This window comes from Urocampus carinirostris, chromosome 10, assembly GCF_059441175.1.
Source record: "Urocampus carinirostris isolate Australia breed hairy pipefish chromosome 10, RoL_Ucar_1.0, whole genome shotgun sequence".
In the NCBI taxonomy this organism is placed as follows: domain Eukaryota; kingdom Metazoa; phylum Chordata; class Actinopteri; order Syngnathiformes; family Syngnathidae; genus Urocampus; species Urocampus carinirostris.
In genome coordinates, this window is record NC_142358.1 from 9,723,779 (window position 1) to 9,732,740 (window position 8,962).

An 8,962-nucleotide genomic window follows, 5' to 3' on the forward strand; every position below is an offset into this window, starting at 1 on the left:
CTGATCTTGCCGTTTTCCTTGGTTTCTTTAATCCCTTTAGTCTTCGTGTTTGTCGCCTTTGCCACTTTTTGTTGTTGGTTGTTGTTGTTGTTGTTAGATCGCTTCAAGTCGTCTAAAGATGATCTTTAGGAACGACATGGAACGCTTCGGTTGTGTTACGAGTTCCGCGAATTGGCCGCTCCGAAAGCGGATGAGGTCAGCTTTGGGTAACTTGTACCGAAGCGTTCGTGTAGCGGGTGGGAGACGCATTCGTCGGCCATGTGGCCGTCCACAGGACACCACGTGGAGGTTGCGTTCCTTGTCCTGCTTTTGTTGTTGGTTCCCGGTTAGCCTGACTGCTCACTGCGTGTTGTTTGGTCGGCAAGGCTCGTACTTTTCTGCCAAGGCTGCAGGCACATTTTGTTGATTGTCCTGGTTAGCCCCCTTTAGCTCTCTGTGGGTTATTTTTGTAAGTTGGCCTCTATTTGGCTGCGACTTTGTTGTACCATTATTGGATCCACTTGCAACACAATGCTCCAAAAAAACTACCAAAACTAGGCTTAAAACTTTTGTAAACCCTAGACTAGTTAACACATATAACAATATTACTGGCCTGCTAGGTTGCTGGTGTTATGTTTTGAAGGTGATTTACCCATGTGGAGGAGGCAGGAACTGCAGGCTGATGTGCTCAAAACAAGTATTCAATAACAAACCTGTACCAAAGTAGCAACAAAGATGTGGGCAAAAAATAACGAACAATATGCTCAAACAAAAAACAAACTAGAAACAACAACTGAAACTGGAACTGGACACTGCGATGAACAAAGTAAGAAAGAGACAAACAAACATGGCGTGGTGGTGGAATGAAATGACACAAGGAAGATGAGAGAAGAACTCAAAATGACCCGACAAAGTTTGCTGATAAAAAATGTCCTTTTTAAAGAGTTCAGGATAATTGGGCACAGGTTTCTGATGATTGGACATACATGTGCCCAGTTCAAACTGCGGCTGGGACCCTCTGGTAGTAGAAGGTACGTCAGATCATAATGGCTGGTGTTCCTCTGATGACATCACAGCTCAGATGACAAAAACAAGACATGCTGACTTCAAAATGCATTATCTTAGAAAGTAATTGGAATATACAGATACAATATATATAGAATTTATGCAAAAAGCATGTATGAATTCCTTACATTTTGCAGTTTGAGGAATTTGGGAATACCTTTAACTCCAGCAGCCCCCCAGTATTTAGATGACAATTTTTAACCAGAGTACAAAAGTTGTGCTCCATTCCCCTCCTTGAACATGGTTGTTCGACTTGTTTCGTGCAGCCATTTGTTTATGCCCACACAATCCTCTTATGCAAATGCAGCCCATTACACTAATTGGCAATTTGAGATTTCAATATTTTACATGAATGGTGTCCCCTGCACAGGCCAGTGACGATGGCTTTTGGCATAACATTTCACGCGCTAATTTGCTAATGTTAATTGCACATGCACACAGATGCACTCAAACACAGTTACAAATGGGCAAACAAAGGTCATGCAATTTACACATGGCGTCAGTCGAATTATGCAAATGAAGGGTTGAATCATCTGAGCACCGAGAAGATAAAAATCTCAAATGTGTCGTCACAGGAGTCGGGAGAATTGCCTCTTAGGTTTTAGGGGTGGAGCCATTTGGAGGGGAGCAGGAACAGAGGCAGGATTGCTCAATATAAGGATGGTATTTACTAACACCTCCAGCTCGGTGGGTAAGGGCTTAGGGGTAAGGGCGCCCGCTTCGAGACTGGGAGGTCGCTGGTTCAAGCCTCGGCCGAGTCATATCTAAGACTTACAACATTGGTACTTATTGCCTCCCTGCTTGGAGCTTGGCATTAGGGTTTGGAATTGGGGGCTTTGGTCACCTGATGACTCCCAACACATCAGTTGGGTTGAGGGGGCTGGGAATCCCCTCCCTCTGTATCAATCTCCCAGAAAGAGTCAGGAATGTGTTCTTGACTCTAGCCACCTCCCACTAGGGGGCTATGGCTCCGGTATATATAATTTACTAACAAAACCACGAACAAAGTAAAAAACAAACACTGGGCAGAAAACAAAGGACATGTCTAAACAAAATTAAACCTGACAAAGTCCAAATCAGAAACAAATACTGAAACTGGAGATGGAAAATATGAGGAACATAGTAACCAAAAAACAAGTGGGCCCAAACAAGTAAACAAAAAGCAGACCAGCAGTAGCAATGACAGTAGAAATTAAGTGACCTGACGACGTGTGCTGTCTAAAATGTCATCATAAAGGGTCAGGATAATTATGGACAGGTGTGTGGTGATTGGACACACCTGTGCTCAGTTCCAAACCCGGATAGTGCCCTATTGTGGCAGGGGGTGGACCACATCGTAAGCTCTTAAGAAGGAACGAACACTTGCTCTGACGGCCAACATAAATGGCAAATTTATCAATCTATTAATTTTTGGGGGTTAACTCACTGATAGGAAATACATTAGAATGAAATTACAATGTTTAGTTAATCCCTACTGAATATTCTTCACTGTTTATAACTGAATTAAATGTTTTGAAATTAAACATGTTGCATTGCATGGGGTCATTGAAGTACAGTACATGCAGTGAGTTTTAATAAAATCTTAAAGAGATTATATCTATAACACATTTGAATGAATAGTGACAGGCTTTGATCTGTTTTTGGGTTTCCAGACGAGTTCTCTGATCTACATGATAAGAGTACAGCTAGTACTGTAATATTATACCGTACTATAAGTATTTATTCTTAAAAGCATTATTAGGTACCTTAGTCTTCAAAAAAAGTCTGACTGCCTCCCTCATTCTCTTATTCATCACTATTTTAACTAAATTCACCCAATTCCATGTATCTGCGCTGAGCCAAGACTTCGCTATTGAAGTTTAATTAATCTCTTTTCTCCTGGTATTTTCTTTTGTTATTTTTTGCTCTTGGTAGTTTAATTGCTGGCTTTCTGTTCTATTCCGATATGTTGGTGGATAAGATAACCAAACTGCGAGTGGATGTCCAACGAGCGATAATCCGTATGTCCGATCTGCCTCAGATATTTTCCATCAGGGTTGCCTGGGTGGAAAATAGATGAGCAGGATTGGGGATTAGATTTAATCCATACAAATTAAAGGATTTTGTAAACCTTGCGCGACTGTTTGAGCATGACCCCTTTGCAGGATGTTTAAATCTTTTTGCCCAAAAAAACATACGATATAAAAATTTCCTTTTTGTCTTAAGTGGTTTCTTTTACATAGTTCAAAGACAGTAGACTTCAGTTTTGCATTTGCCGAGTTTGGGTTCCTTGAGGTCTCTCATGGCAAAATCCTTAATAATCTCAGTTCACAATATAACATCTGGAGGATAAAAGTTTTGAACTTTGGGATTACCCGAAAACACTGCCAGCATCGTGGATGTATTTGTGTTAAACCTTTGAATCCGTCCGAGTTAGGACGTAAAAGTTAACAGCAGTAAACATGGCTACTTCAAGCGTCTGCAAAACAAACATATAAAACCCTTGCATGTGGCCTGCACATCCTGGAACATTCCTTTAACTTCATTACAACGTTCCCATTGGATATTTGTTTAGAACCGTATTGTGCTATAATCTAATCATGTTGCATTCATTAGGACACAATTCTATTATTAGCGCAAACAGCATGCATGTGATGTGCTTACACTTGCAGTGTAGGGATTTCCTTGTCTTTGGAGAGGGTGTCAATGACATCTGGGCTATCATATCCATGTCACAAAGCTTTTTAAGAAGATTCCCTCAGGGTGATGTCACAGGATTGGGATCAAGAAATCTCAAGGCATACAGGTAAAATACAATATCCCGGTTGTGTATAATGTTTTATTGTAGATGTGGATACTTTGTATTAGAGGTGAATATTTCATATTTTTCCATTTCTTACTCATTATATTGTATATTTTTTCCAACTGGAGTGCAACCATAATTTTGTTGTAGCAATACAATGACAATAAAGGTGGATAAAGCATTAGAACAAAAAATACACAGCATAGACAGAATCCAGAAAGAGTATCAATAACTAGGTATTCAAGAAATCAATAACTTCATTTGAAACCTGGCTATTCAATTGTTAAGGCCATACACATCTCTTGCTACTGGTGAACATAAAAAACCGGTACGATATCTTTCATGTCGGGAAGCAAACCCCAGCCCAAACAGTCGGCCCGGAGAGAGATAAGAGTCGCCAGGATGTATTTGCCCAACCCTGGCGGTTAAGGGAATTGAGAATCGGGACATTTGTATGTATCAAAGCTGTCATGAATAACTCATCTTCTAAATAATTTCAATATAAAAATATTATCTATCCATCCATGGATGGATAATGGATAACGCTAACCACTATCCATCCATTATCTGCACAGCTTATCTATCCTCAGTAGGGTCGTGGGGTTGCTGGAGCCCATCCCAGCCATCTCCGGTCAGTAGGCAGGGGACACCCTGAACTGGTTGCCAGCCAGTCGCAGGGAACACAGGGACAGACAATCTGCTCGCTCATTCACACCTAGAGATAATTTGCACCAGCCAATTGACCTGACATGCATGTTTTTTGGAATGTAGGAGGAAATAGTCAGAGTAAGATATTAGTTCCCCAAAAAGAACATAGATATGTATGTGTTTTCATTTTCTAGCTGCTTATCCTCACATGGGCTTGGCATTTGCATTCATGCCAATCATTTTGACATTGAAACACAGTAGATGGTATTGTGGCATTAACTTTTACGCATGAATCACCATCCGTCTCGAGAATATTGAAAAACAAAATTTTCTTGTTCAAAACAGAAAAAAGACAAACTATTCCCAAAGCAGAAATGTTATACATGTATGCATATATACATATGCAAAATATCACCTCGTGGGGTCTAAATGATTTTAATAAAGGTGCGGAATAAGCCCGGTACTACACGACAGGAGTTGGTCAATGACCTGAAAAGGGCTGGGACCACCAGGACGTCATTATTTGAAATCATGCATGGCACAAAAGGTTCCCCTGCTAAAACCAGCACATGTCAAGGACTGTCTCAAGTTTTCATATGACCATTTGGATGATACAGAGGAGTCATGGGAGAAAGTTTTGTGGTCAGATGAGACAAAATAGAACTTTTTGATCATAATTCCACTAAGTGTGTTTGGAGGAAAAAGAATGAAGAGTACAATCTGAAGAACACTATCCCTACTGTGAAGCATGGTGGTGGTAGCATCGTGCTTTGGGGGGGTGTTTCTGCACATGGACAGGGTGAGTGAACTGCTGATGACTGAGGCCGTGTATTGTGAGGTATTAGGGAACAACCTCCTTCCCTCAGTCAGAGCATTGAAGATGGGTCTTGGCTAGGTCTTCCAACACGACAACGACCTGAAGCACACAGCTAGGAAAACCAAGGAGTGGCTCCGTAAGAAGCATATTAAGGTACCAGCATGTCCCAGCCAGTCTCCACACCTGAACTTGCAAATCTTTGGGGGGAGCTCGGACTCAGTGTTTCTCAGCAGCAGCCCAGAAACCTGACTGATCTAGAGAAGATCTGTGTGGAGGAATGGGCCTTCTGCAGTGTGTGGTTAAAAACTACAGAAAACTTTTGACCTCAGTAATAGCAAACAAAGGCTACTGTACGTAATATTAACATTCATTTTTTCAGGTGTTCAAATACTTATTTGCAGCTATAACACACAAATAAATCGATAAAAAATCATGCATTGTGATTTCTGATGAGATGAGATGAATTTATGTGAAAATCTAATTGGAATACTGGGCCTTTAACCAATATTATTTTCTTTGCCTTAAAACAGACACAGTTTATTAAACTTGAAATTGAAATATGCTCTTGCTGTTAACATTCCCCTGGCCTGTTTGACTTGTGACTTTTGTGAACTCGCTCTATTTGTTTCCTCTTTCAGCTGCAAAAACAATTTAACAGCTCTTCGCTTGCACATCTGCGTCACGCAGCAGAGGAGGACGTGATGGGAAAGGAGTTTCGGATTAATTTTCTTTTTAACCTTTTGTGGTAAATAAAGCAAAGATGCGTTTTGTTTGTGTGCATAAACTGCATGGAGCCTCTGTGCACTCTTGTCTGTGTTTTGATGACCGATGCTCCTAGTTGAGAGCGTTTGATTAAAAACCACTGAAGGATATAAAATGTTCTGATCACAGAACCTTCTGCCACTGAGACCAACAAGCTGAACTCCATTTTTTTCCGAATCTTGAACTTTTATAGGGTTGCTCAACCTTGAATACAGGGGCGATTTTAGGTTCAAAGCTTTGGGGGTATTGAGCACTTATGGTGTCTGCATATATTCTATATTTAAGCCTAAGCTGTCCTTTATGAAGGAAAAGAGCGTATTAAGAATGGGTTAATTTTGGGCTGGTTACACCCATGCTTGAATATATTGAATGATATTGTTGAATGACACTTTTGAAAAATAAGAATCCAGTCAAATTACATTTTGAAAAAGAGTAGCATTGTAAAAAAAGTAGACACATCAAATTAAAGAGCTATTGATTGACCAGATGGTTGAACAGCAAAAAAAAAAACATATTTCTTTCTTTCCATGAATAAGTAATGGAAGAGTAATTGAGGATACTGAAGATTGTCTTTTTGTAAGTACGGATACAGTCTTTAAAACAAAACCTTGGCAATACATGAAGGAAAAAGAGAATGTAGAGCTATCTCTATTTTTGAGCATTTAAAAAATATGCCATGGCATTTATTGCACACTCCATTCAGGCAAAAATAAAAAGATTACCCCAAAAAATTGAGTCAAATCCTTTTTGATGAAATGTATTTCTGGAATGCAACGACCGCAAACAGACATTTACAAGAACAAGTTCTATTTCTTTTTTTTTCTCCGTAAATAAACAACTTAGTCAGATGGTTTTGAAATTCCTGGAATTTATGCAAAGTAATAAATGATGTCCCTTTTCAAATCACGTAATTTGATAACATGCCTTTAAAACTCAAAATCAATACGGCTAACTCCGAAGTTTTTTGTCATTAGAATTGTTAAATATCTTGTTGAATAAAATCAATACATGATAAAGAAGCAAGTGAAGACATATGTAGCCAGCTATTTGAATGTTGGGACACTGTGGTAAAGAGTGGCATCAATCCAACAGTTTCTTTCTTTTTTTATTACCACTTTATACATATTTCAACAATTTCATTTGTTGGGCCGGATTTTAAAGCCTTACGGGCCACATGTGGCTCATGGGCTGTAGTTTGCCCACCTGTACACTATACAGTCTCAAGATAACCTAATTTCATGGATTTAATAAGTATTGCATTCAAGAAGGAGAACAAAATACCACTAGCAGATAAGCAAATAAAGTGAATAAACCGTTTACATGTAATTAACGATCTGAGACAACTATTTCTAAGCTCTTGTCAGTGTTTCACTAAATACACTTTGCCTGGAGTATCTCATCTTTCATGACTAAATGTACTACTTAGTGCGTTGTTGCAGTTGCTCCCGCAGGACATTCATTTGGTCAAAGCAAATCGATAAGTGGATGTGGCAAGCACCATGATAGATAGCCTTTTAATAATGGAGGGAAGTGTATCAAATTCAATGTTTGCGTATGGTGGACATAACTAAGTGGCCCAAGCCATGTTGGGATATCGAAATGTATCACTGCCAGTGTTTGGGACGTTGCTACAAAAAATTAATAATGAAGGTGACTTATTATTTGATTTAAAAATAATTGGGTTCGTAACAGGAGAGACACTCCACGTCCATTTTGTCTTGTCTCAAACCACTCGAAGAATTTGTTCGCCAATTCTGGGTCCAAGATATTTTATATTTTTCTCCAGAAAAAAATAATTGCGGAAATGAAACAACAAAATACAAATGATACAAATGGAAAAACAAAATTTATTGTAAATTCTGTTGACTACTCGCATACTACCTATTGATTCCGGTGTTCCTGTGTAAGCCATGCTCTTTCCCCACGTGACACACAACCATCCATCCATCCATTATCTGCACCGCTTATCCTCAGTAGGGTCGCGGGAGCCCATCCCAGCCATCCTGGGGCAGTGGGCAGGGGACACCCTGAACTGGTTGCCAGCCAGTTGCAGGGCACACAAGGACAGACAATTCACTCGCTCATTCAGACTCAGGGACAATTTGGACCGGCCAATCAACCTAACATGCATGTTAATGGAATGGGGAGGAAACTGGAGTGCCCTGATGAACCCCACGCAAGCACGGAGAGAACATGCAAACTCCACACAGGGGGTTCGATCTCGTGACCTCAGAACTGTGCCGCACACACACTAACCACTGCTCCGCCGTGCTGCCCAACACACAACGAAATATGCGCAAGTAAAACGAACCCCGGTTGCAGTATTTATTTCTATAGTTGTAAATACGACTCAGATGCAAGTACATACGGTAGGGATCATAACAGTAGGGCGAAATTACGTGGCACAGCCGGAAGAAACAGTTATAAACTTTCTGGTACTTTTCCAAGAATGCCTTTTGGTCTGAAATTTAAAATGTTAAGATAGAGTACAACCTCTTTACCTTGAGAGCCTTGACTTCCCCAAAAATTATTTATTATAGTTGTATTAAAATTCAATACAGTAATTTTCCAAGGGAGATTCGACAAATGTCATCTTGATTTTGTGTTGTGGTGCTCAAATGTTTTATTGCGTTTAATCCTCAAACCATTTGATCCTTGTGCGCCTGTTCATTTTGCCCTTTCCCACACTATATCTTTCCACCCTGTCCTTCTGATGGATCCTTCCGCATCAGCCGGCAGCAATGGATTACCTCAGTGCACATGCGCACACATACTGCAGCTGGCTGGACAAAGATAACACACTTTTACTTGGAAAAACAAGCCATCGTGCGTCGCATGTGCATGTGTCTTTAGGGTGCATTCGAATTGGGGTTGAGACAAATGTCACGCCTTCTTTTTTTTTACCTTTA